General features: G+C 46.1%; 2 non-coding genes across 2 annotated transcripts; both read right to left on the reverse strand.

Moving 5' to 3' along the window:
* Nucleotides 1-1,209: 1,209 nt before the first annotated feature.
* On the reverse strand, nt 1,210-1,400 carry LOC136573943 (U2 spliceosomal RNA). The gene has a single exon (XR_010786143.1). It is a non-coding gene; the product is annotated as a U2 spliceosomal RNA (small nuclear RNA).
* A 2,689-nt stretch (nt 1,401-4,089) lies between these two features.
* LOC136573901 (U2 spliceosomal RNA) lies at nt 4,090-4,273 on the reverse strand. The gene has a single exon (XR_010786112.1). It is a non-coding gene; the product is annotated as a U2 spliceosomal RNA (small nuclear RNA).
* Between the last annotated feature and the right edge of the window lie 3,879 nt (nt 4,274-8,152).

Consider the following 8,152-nt stretch of genomic DNA (forward strand, 5'->3'; position numbering starts at 1 on the left):
GAAGCCTCATTCTCTCCCTACGCTCTATTTCGTGGATCAATGTTATTTTTAGTGGAGTGCATTTTTTATGCAGCACACAAGGGGGAGACAGCGGCCTACCAAAATCGAGTTGGCTGCTGCTGTGGCTTTCTTTTTTTAAAAAAAAAAGGTAGGTTCCGTTCTTCCATGGTGAGGAATAGGCAGGGAGGTTCCGTTTTTGCCAGCTGGGGAATGCTTATAGGCAAGGCCTTATCCCTGGTGGTGCATGTAACGTTAGACCACGTTTCAGCATTCAGTCAGTCAGTGGCTGACAAACGAGCTCCATGCAAGTTTACATTAAACAGACACATTTCTTTCTTTACTGTATTGACTGCGGTCTGTAATCGAGCGGTTGAACTGTTTCTGTGTCCATGCATTGAATAAAGCAATACATCCTTGTAAAGTAGACGTCCGTTCGTTGGAGTTCTTTGCTCCCCGAGTGTTGCTCCATCTCTAAACGTTGGCCTGGATCTTCATGGACGAATACTGCCCATCCCACGTGGAGCGTGTATCTCAGCCCGCGTGGAGTGCTGCAGTCCAATGAGGTATTCCGTGCTACATAGCAAGCCTTGGGCCTGTGTGATTGGGGGTCCGCTGCTGTCTGTCCACTCTGAAGCGCGCATCCGGGGCCGGCCGCTTTTCGACTACCAGCGACTGCAGGTCACACACACAGGCTGGTTGGAATGGCCTAGCATTATCCTGATCCGGAGGTGTAACTTGAAGCTGCGGGGCCCCAGTACAAAGTCTGGAACTGGGCCCCCAAACTATAAAGCTTCATTGATAGCATTGGTTTACAATGTGGGGAAGAGAGACTTTATGGGCCCCCTAGGGCTCCGGGCCCCCTGCACATACACCCATGACCCGAATACGTGGAGCATACAGACGCAGGCTGCCAGGATACGCTGTGCCTGCCCGATGTTTCCAACTTGGCTATTAGCGCAGCGGTAGGTACGAACTATAGAGTGCGGCTGCCATATGAACTGGTGTGTGTGTTGTTTTGCTTCCAGTTGTACCTGTGCTGTGCACACTCTGGCAGACGCAGCTGCTCAGTGGATACAATGTTGCGAGCAGACGGGCTGAGTGTCAATCAAAGTGCTTGGGTGGTGGTGGTAGCAGCAGCCGCCGCCACAGCTGCGCTGCACCTCTTGCTCGTCGGTGTTGTTTTTCTGCTTTTGGAAACGGTTGTAGGAAAGGGGGTGCACCGGTCCTGGAGGTACTGCAATACCAGGTCAATGCGTGGAGTGGACAGAGCAAGCTCTTTTTCCAGCTCCCTGTTCTAAAAATCCATTTAATATATGGTCCCCAGATAGGGGACGTATCAGATATTAAACTGATAAGAACAGATACTACACTTGATCTTAGCCAAAAGGCCGAGAAGCGATAACCCGAAATGGGTTTCACCTGTAGCCCGGTCCGCCCAACTCCACTTCTAAGGCTTGAGGCAACACGCTCAGCCAGCACTCTGGGCGCACCCACAATGCACCCAGGCAGCGGGGAGAGCTTGTAAAACTTTACATAGCCCCGCCCCACGCCTTCTCAACCGCGCCCAGCCTCACACCCTCAGTCCTTCCTCTTGCACCGAGCTCACGCATCCTAGGCTTGCAGAGCCTGCTGCTGCAGGACTCGTCAGCTCCCTACAAACGAGGGTTAAGCCGGCGATGACACTAGAAGCAAGCACTAGTTTGTCTCTGAAGGTGCGTCGGCCGGTCGGTTGGAGGGATCTCTTCGGCCAGCCGCATTTCGAGTAGGGACGGATGGAAACTTTTTACCTAAAATAAGGGAAATTGGCTTCGGCCCCATAGGGCTTTATTGCCTTCCCCTGGGCCAGCATTAGTAGACCCTAGTAAGGAGAATATTAGAGCGGCATGGTCATCCGAAGAACTTAAAAACATACAGCAGGCCTTTTTTTCCCGCCATACATACATACATACATACATACATAACTACAGATTTTATATTTTTTTTACATATATACATTATATATATATACACACACTATATATATATATATATATATATATATATATATATATATATATATATATATATATATATATATACATACACACACACACACTTATATACACACACACATACACACACAAACAATCTTAAATCTATCTTTAATCTATATCTACAAATTCTGTAATTTAGAAATAATCCATATCTATATTCTACATAATTAATAAAGATAGATAGATAGATAGATAGATAGATAGATAGATAGATAGACTCACATACATGCATACATACATACATACATACTGTATGCAATTGAGCCAGGTGTTTGGAAGGCTGATGATGTCACTCCTTTGTGATGTCATCAATTTAGAAGCATTAATACCGGGCTTGGCAGCCATTTCAGTCAGTCTCTGCTGCAGCTGGGAGACGGGAGATGGTCTTTATTTCCACCAAGAAGCTGCAGAACTACCGGTAACTGCATCATTTTTATTTTATTCAATATAGGTTTTATTGGTTTCATGGAGGGGGGGAAACTTTTGCCTTATCTCAAAGCAATGTAAAATTAACTTTGACAATGAAACTTAATAAATCAATTTCGAGTTGAACTATATCATGTTTGTCTGTGATATTTTATAAGGTCTACAAACAGGGGAATGAGGGGAGGGTAAGGGGGGGAGTGGTAAGGGATGGTAGGTATCTATGACACGGGAGAAAGAGAAAATAAAACAAAAAGGGGGGGGGGGCGGGCTCCGGGATTGTTGTTTCTCTTTACGATTGTGGTTTAAATGTGTTACTCACATGTCCCTGTCTGTAACCACCTAGTAAATAGGGGTGAGCTCCGGGCATCTATCCATATCGCCCAGGTGTGATACAATTTATCATAGCCTGACGGCTCATCTTGAAGCCTCATTCTCTCCCTACGCTCTATTTCGTGGATCAATGTTATTTTTAGTGGAGTGCATTTTTTATGCAGCACACAAGGGGGAGACAGCGGCCTACCAAAATCGAGTTGGCTGCTGCTGTGGCTTTCTTTTTTTAAAAAAAAAAGGTAGGTTCCGTTCTTCCATGGTGAGGAATAGGCAGGGAGGTTCCGTTTTTGCCAGCTGGGGAATGCTTATAGGCAAGGCCTTATCCCTGGTGGTGCATGTAACGTTAGACCACGTTTCAGCATTCAGTCAGTCAGTGGCTGACAAACGAGCTCCATGCAAGTTTACATTAAACAGACACATTTCTTTCTTTACTGTATTGACTGCGGTCTGTAATCGAGCGGTTGAACTGTTTCTGTGTCCATGCATTGAATAAAGCAATACATCCTTGTAAAGTAGACGTCCGTTCGTTGGAGTTCTTTGCTCCCCGAGTGTTGCTCCATCTCTAAACGTTGGCCTGGATCTTCATGGACGAATACTGCCCATCCCACGTGGAGCGTGTATCTCAGCCCGCGTGGAGTGCTGCAGTCCAATGAGGTATTCCGTGCTACATAGCAAGCCTTGGGCCTGTGTGATTGGGGGTCCGCTGCTGTCTGTCCACTCTGAAGCGCGCATCCGGGGCCGGCCGCTTTTCGACTACCAGCGACTGCAGGTCACACACACAGGCTGGTTGGAATGGCCTAGCATTATCCTGATCCGGAGGTGTAACTTGAAGCTGCGGGGCCCCAGTACAAAGTCTGGAACTGGGCCCCCAAACTATAAAGCTTCATTGATAGCATTGGTTTACAATGTGGGGAAGAGAGACTTTATGGGCCCCCTAGGGCTCCGGGCCCCCTGCACATACACCCATGACCCGAATACGTGGAGCATACAGACGCAGGCTGCCAGGATACGCTGTGCCTGCCCGATGTTTCCAACTTGGCTATTAGCGCAGCGGTAGGTACGAACTATAGAGTGCGGCTGCCATATGAACTGGTGTGTGTGTTGTTTTGCTTCCAGTTGTACCTGTGCTGTGCACACTCTGGCAGACGCAGCTGCTCAGTGGATACAATGTTGCGAGCAGACGGGCTGAGTGTCAATCAAAGTGCTTGGGTGGTGGTGGTAGCAGCAGCCGCCGCCACAGCTGCGCTGCACCTCTTGCTCGTCGGTGTTGTTTTTCTGCTTTTGGAAACGGTTGTAGGAAAGGGGGTGCACCGGTCCTGGAGGTACTGCAATACCAGGTCAATGCGTGGAGTGGACAGAGCAAGCTCTTTTTCCAGCTCCCTGTTCTAAAAATCCATTTAATATATGGTCCCCAGATAGGGGACGTATCAGATATTAAACTGATAAGAACAGATTTTTTTTTTTTTTTTATAACCAAAGGTTTTTATTTATTCACAACATAATAAATCCATCACATTTATACAACATAAATACATTACAAATCATGACAAATCAACTAATTGTATCCATTTTTTAACCTTCCATATTCCCTCCGCATCGACTCCATCCTGTCTTTTGTCCCATAAATAAATAAAGTATAATTTCCCCAACACCATTCGCACGCTGTCCCTCTCACTTACATCCTTCCTCTTGAACACATACACATTCCTTACATCCCATAACACTTCCTTCACACACGCCATAAACAGCCACAACAGTCTCTCTCTCACACTGCCTCTCGCACCTAAACCAAACATAACTAACTCAAAGGACATGAAATTAACTCCTGTTATCTCCTTACATAACGAGCCAAGTCTCCGCAGCACATTCTGTGCATGGCTGCAATTCCAAAATAAATGAACCACATTCTCACATCCACCGCACCCCTCTCTTGGACATCTCTCACTCCTCACCAAACCTCTCACACGCTGAAACTCTCGCACCGGTAACACGCCATGCAGACTCTGCCATACAATCTCACTCTGCCTATTGCTCATCCCATCCATCCGCACTTTCTTCCACACTCTCTCCACATTCACTCTGCTAACAGAATTAATATCAGACATCTCGTCCTTACTCTCAATCATTCGTTTAACCATTCGCTTATTCTTTAGTACATTCACTTCACAGTCATCCAACTCAAACTTCGCCACAAAACATACTGTCCATTCATACCACTTAGGGATTTGGAAAGCAACTGGTTTCCTCAAGTCGTATTCGCACCATTTCATACGTACAAACCATCTCCCTGCTAGATACCTCATCATGCACGCCCCTTTGGTGGTTTTTTGCAACATGCTTAGTAGGAAAACTACGCTGTTGCATCCAAAGTATGTCTCTAAATTGGGAAAGCCCATCCCTCCTCTCTCCCAACTCTTGTACACTGCCTCCCTCCTCAGACGTTCCATTTTGGACCCCCAGAAGAACAGAAACATGACCCTGTTCAGCCTCCTCTGACCCATGTATCCCGGAGGGAAAACTAATGCCACGTATAAGAAAATGGGCAAAATTACGCTCTTTAATATTACGATTTTGCCTATCATAGTCAGGTTGCGTAATTTCCAAAAATTTAACCGGTTCTCCACCTTCTGTCTTGCCTCCTCCCAGCTCTCTTCCCCCTGTAAATTGTTATTAAACCTAATGCCTAGAATTTTAATTGGCCCGGACACAATATTTAAACCTATATCTGCATCCCCTCCAGTCTCACCAAACACCTTGCACTCACTTTTGTCCCAGTTGACACGGAACGCAGACGCACCACAAAACACAGACACTAACAGCTTCACTCTCCTCACTGCATTCTCAGACTCACACATCACACACACATCATCCATATACGCACACACCTTTAGCTCTCTGCCGTCACTACCTGGAATGTGGATCCCCCTCACCATCTTATCCTGTCTTATTAGACATAGTAACGGCTCCATGGCGCAGATGAAAACCACGGCCGACAGCGGACACCCCTGACGCACACCAGACATCACATTCACTCTCCTTCCAACCTTCCCATTCACTAACATACTACTATAAATCCTTTCATACAGACTCCTCACTCGCTCTACAAACATACCCGGGAACCCCATACACACCAACACTCGGAACAAGAATCCATGCGACAACCTGTCATACGCTTTTTCAAAGTCCAAGCTCACCACATACACACTCTTCTTTCGCTCCTTACAATCTCCCAGACAATCCCGCACCAGACACAGACTCTCATGCACCCTCCTACCGGGCACCGCACAGTACTGGTCCTCGCTCACCACGCTCTCCACTACCGCACGCATCCGATTTGCAATGATTTTAGCATAAATTTTATAGTCAGCATTAAGAAGCGTAATCGGACGCCAATTTTTTAAATTTTTCAGATTGCCCTTTTTGGGGATTAATACAACCACTCCACCTCGCATACTTTCAGCTACATCCACATTCACCCACATGTACTGGCACACTTCACACACATCTTTCCCTATCACACTCCACAGCATACGATAATATTCAATCGGTAACCCATCCATACCAGGCGTTTTATTAGCGGCCATACTCTGGACCGCCTCCCACACTTCTTTAGCGGTGATGTCATGTGTGATGGACACTTGGTCCGCCTCCCCTAACTTGTTTTCAAGTGTAGTTAACACGTCATCCTCCAGGACTTCATCCCTCCATTTTACCTTATATAAGTCCTCATAGAAGGATGCTACCTCTTCGTACACCTCCTCCCCCCTCACCTCCCCTCCTGTCTCTCTCTCTATTACTTCGAAGGTAGGTTTTTTAGAAAACACTTTTTTAAAAAAGAACCGCGAACATGTCTCATCATGCAGCATCTTGTCTAATTTAGCGCGGTACATTATGCTCTTCCCTTTTTCCACTAGATAATTATTTATCTCTCTTCTGGTTTTCAAGATGTCTTCTTGCACATCTCTTCCGTTATCGCGCAATTTTATCAACAGGCTTAGTTTGTTGCCAAGCCTCACGTACTCTGCCTTCCTTTCCCTGGCTACTTTGTATCCTGCCGACTTGAAAAAGGTTTTAGTTTTCCCCTTTACCCAATCCCACCAATCTAAGACATTTACAAAGTCCCCCTTTCTGTCCCTCCACCTCCTATACAGACTTTCATATTGTTTTTTTATGTCCTGTCCCTCCAGAAGCTTGAGGTTCAGCTTCCAGACTCCCCTCCCCCACACAACACTGTTCCCCACCTCCACCCCACATAACAGACACTCATGATCTGAGAATAGCGCCATCTCTTGAACATAACTTGTGGCAGATAGACCTTCTGATAAAAAACAATAATCAATTTTGGAGTGGACTCCACCCCTGTCCGCATGGTATGTATTAAGCTGAGGGGATATGCCACACGCCTGTTGGATATCCCTCAGGTGAAAATCAGAGCATAGTTCAAATAAACATTTTGCAGACACGTCAAACGATTTTTTTGAGAGGTCACAATTCATGTCCCCTATGAGGACGGTAGGTGTCCTTCCTTGCATGAAAAACTTTATTTTGTTAAATAGAGCGCTCCTCTCATGCTTCTCCGCAGGTGCATACACATTAATAACACGGAATTGCGTACCTCTATATAATAACACCGCGGAGATGCATCTTCCAGCCTCAATTATTTCGCTACTCTGTAGCGCCAACTCTCTGGAGTTAATAAGTATGCCGACTCCATCGTTTTTATTATATGTACTCCCCGACCATGCTGCAGCACCATAAGGCCATTCTGACGGGCTGACATCAGTGTCTATACCACACTCCTGCAAGCAAAATAAATCAGCATTCTTCTGATGCAAAAAACTAAAAATTGCTGCCCTTCTGGCCTTTGATTTAAAAACGCGCACGTTCTGGGAACATATATTCAAAACCATAATTGTTATACCTTTGCAGAAAAATGTCTTAGTTCACGCAAAGACCTTTTAACAAATGTCATACACTTATATGCCTTCCACTTAAAGTGGCTAAACCACTAAATACACAGGATTATATAGACACTTTGTGGCTCATTTTATAAGTCCTCGCCACTCTCACCTGAGCACTCCAGGTCTTGCGCCAAAGTCTCGAAAGGGTTACTGACCTCCATGAGCGTCTCTTTACTTTTTGTGCACCTTCTTTTTTTGGCTGTGTTCTTTCCAGCCACCTCCACAAACTCCTCCTCACTGGAGTCATTCAGCCCACCACCTCCACCCTCCCTCTTACTCAGGACTGTCTCAGGGGAGGAAAACTCCTCAATGTTCCCTGAGGGGTTAATGGGGCTGTCCACTTCCTCGATGATCTCCTCCAACTGTCTGATAACCCCAACCACCTGCTCTTCCGGAGTAGCA

Source organism: Eleutherodactylus coqui, chromosome 7, assembly GCF_035609145.1.
Source record: "Eleutherodactylus coqui strain aEleCoq1 chromosome 7, aEleCoq1.hap1, whole genome shotgun sequence".
NCBI classification, from domain to species: domain Eukaryota; kingdom Metazoa; phylum Chordata; class Amphibia; order Anura; family Eleutherodactylidae; genus Eleutherodactylus; species Eleutherodactylus coqui.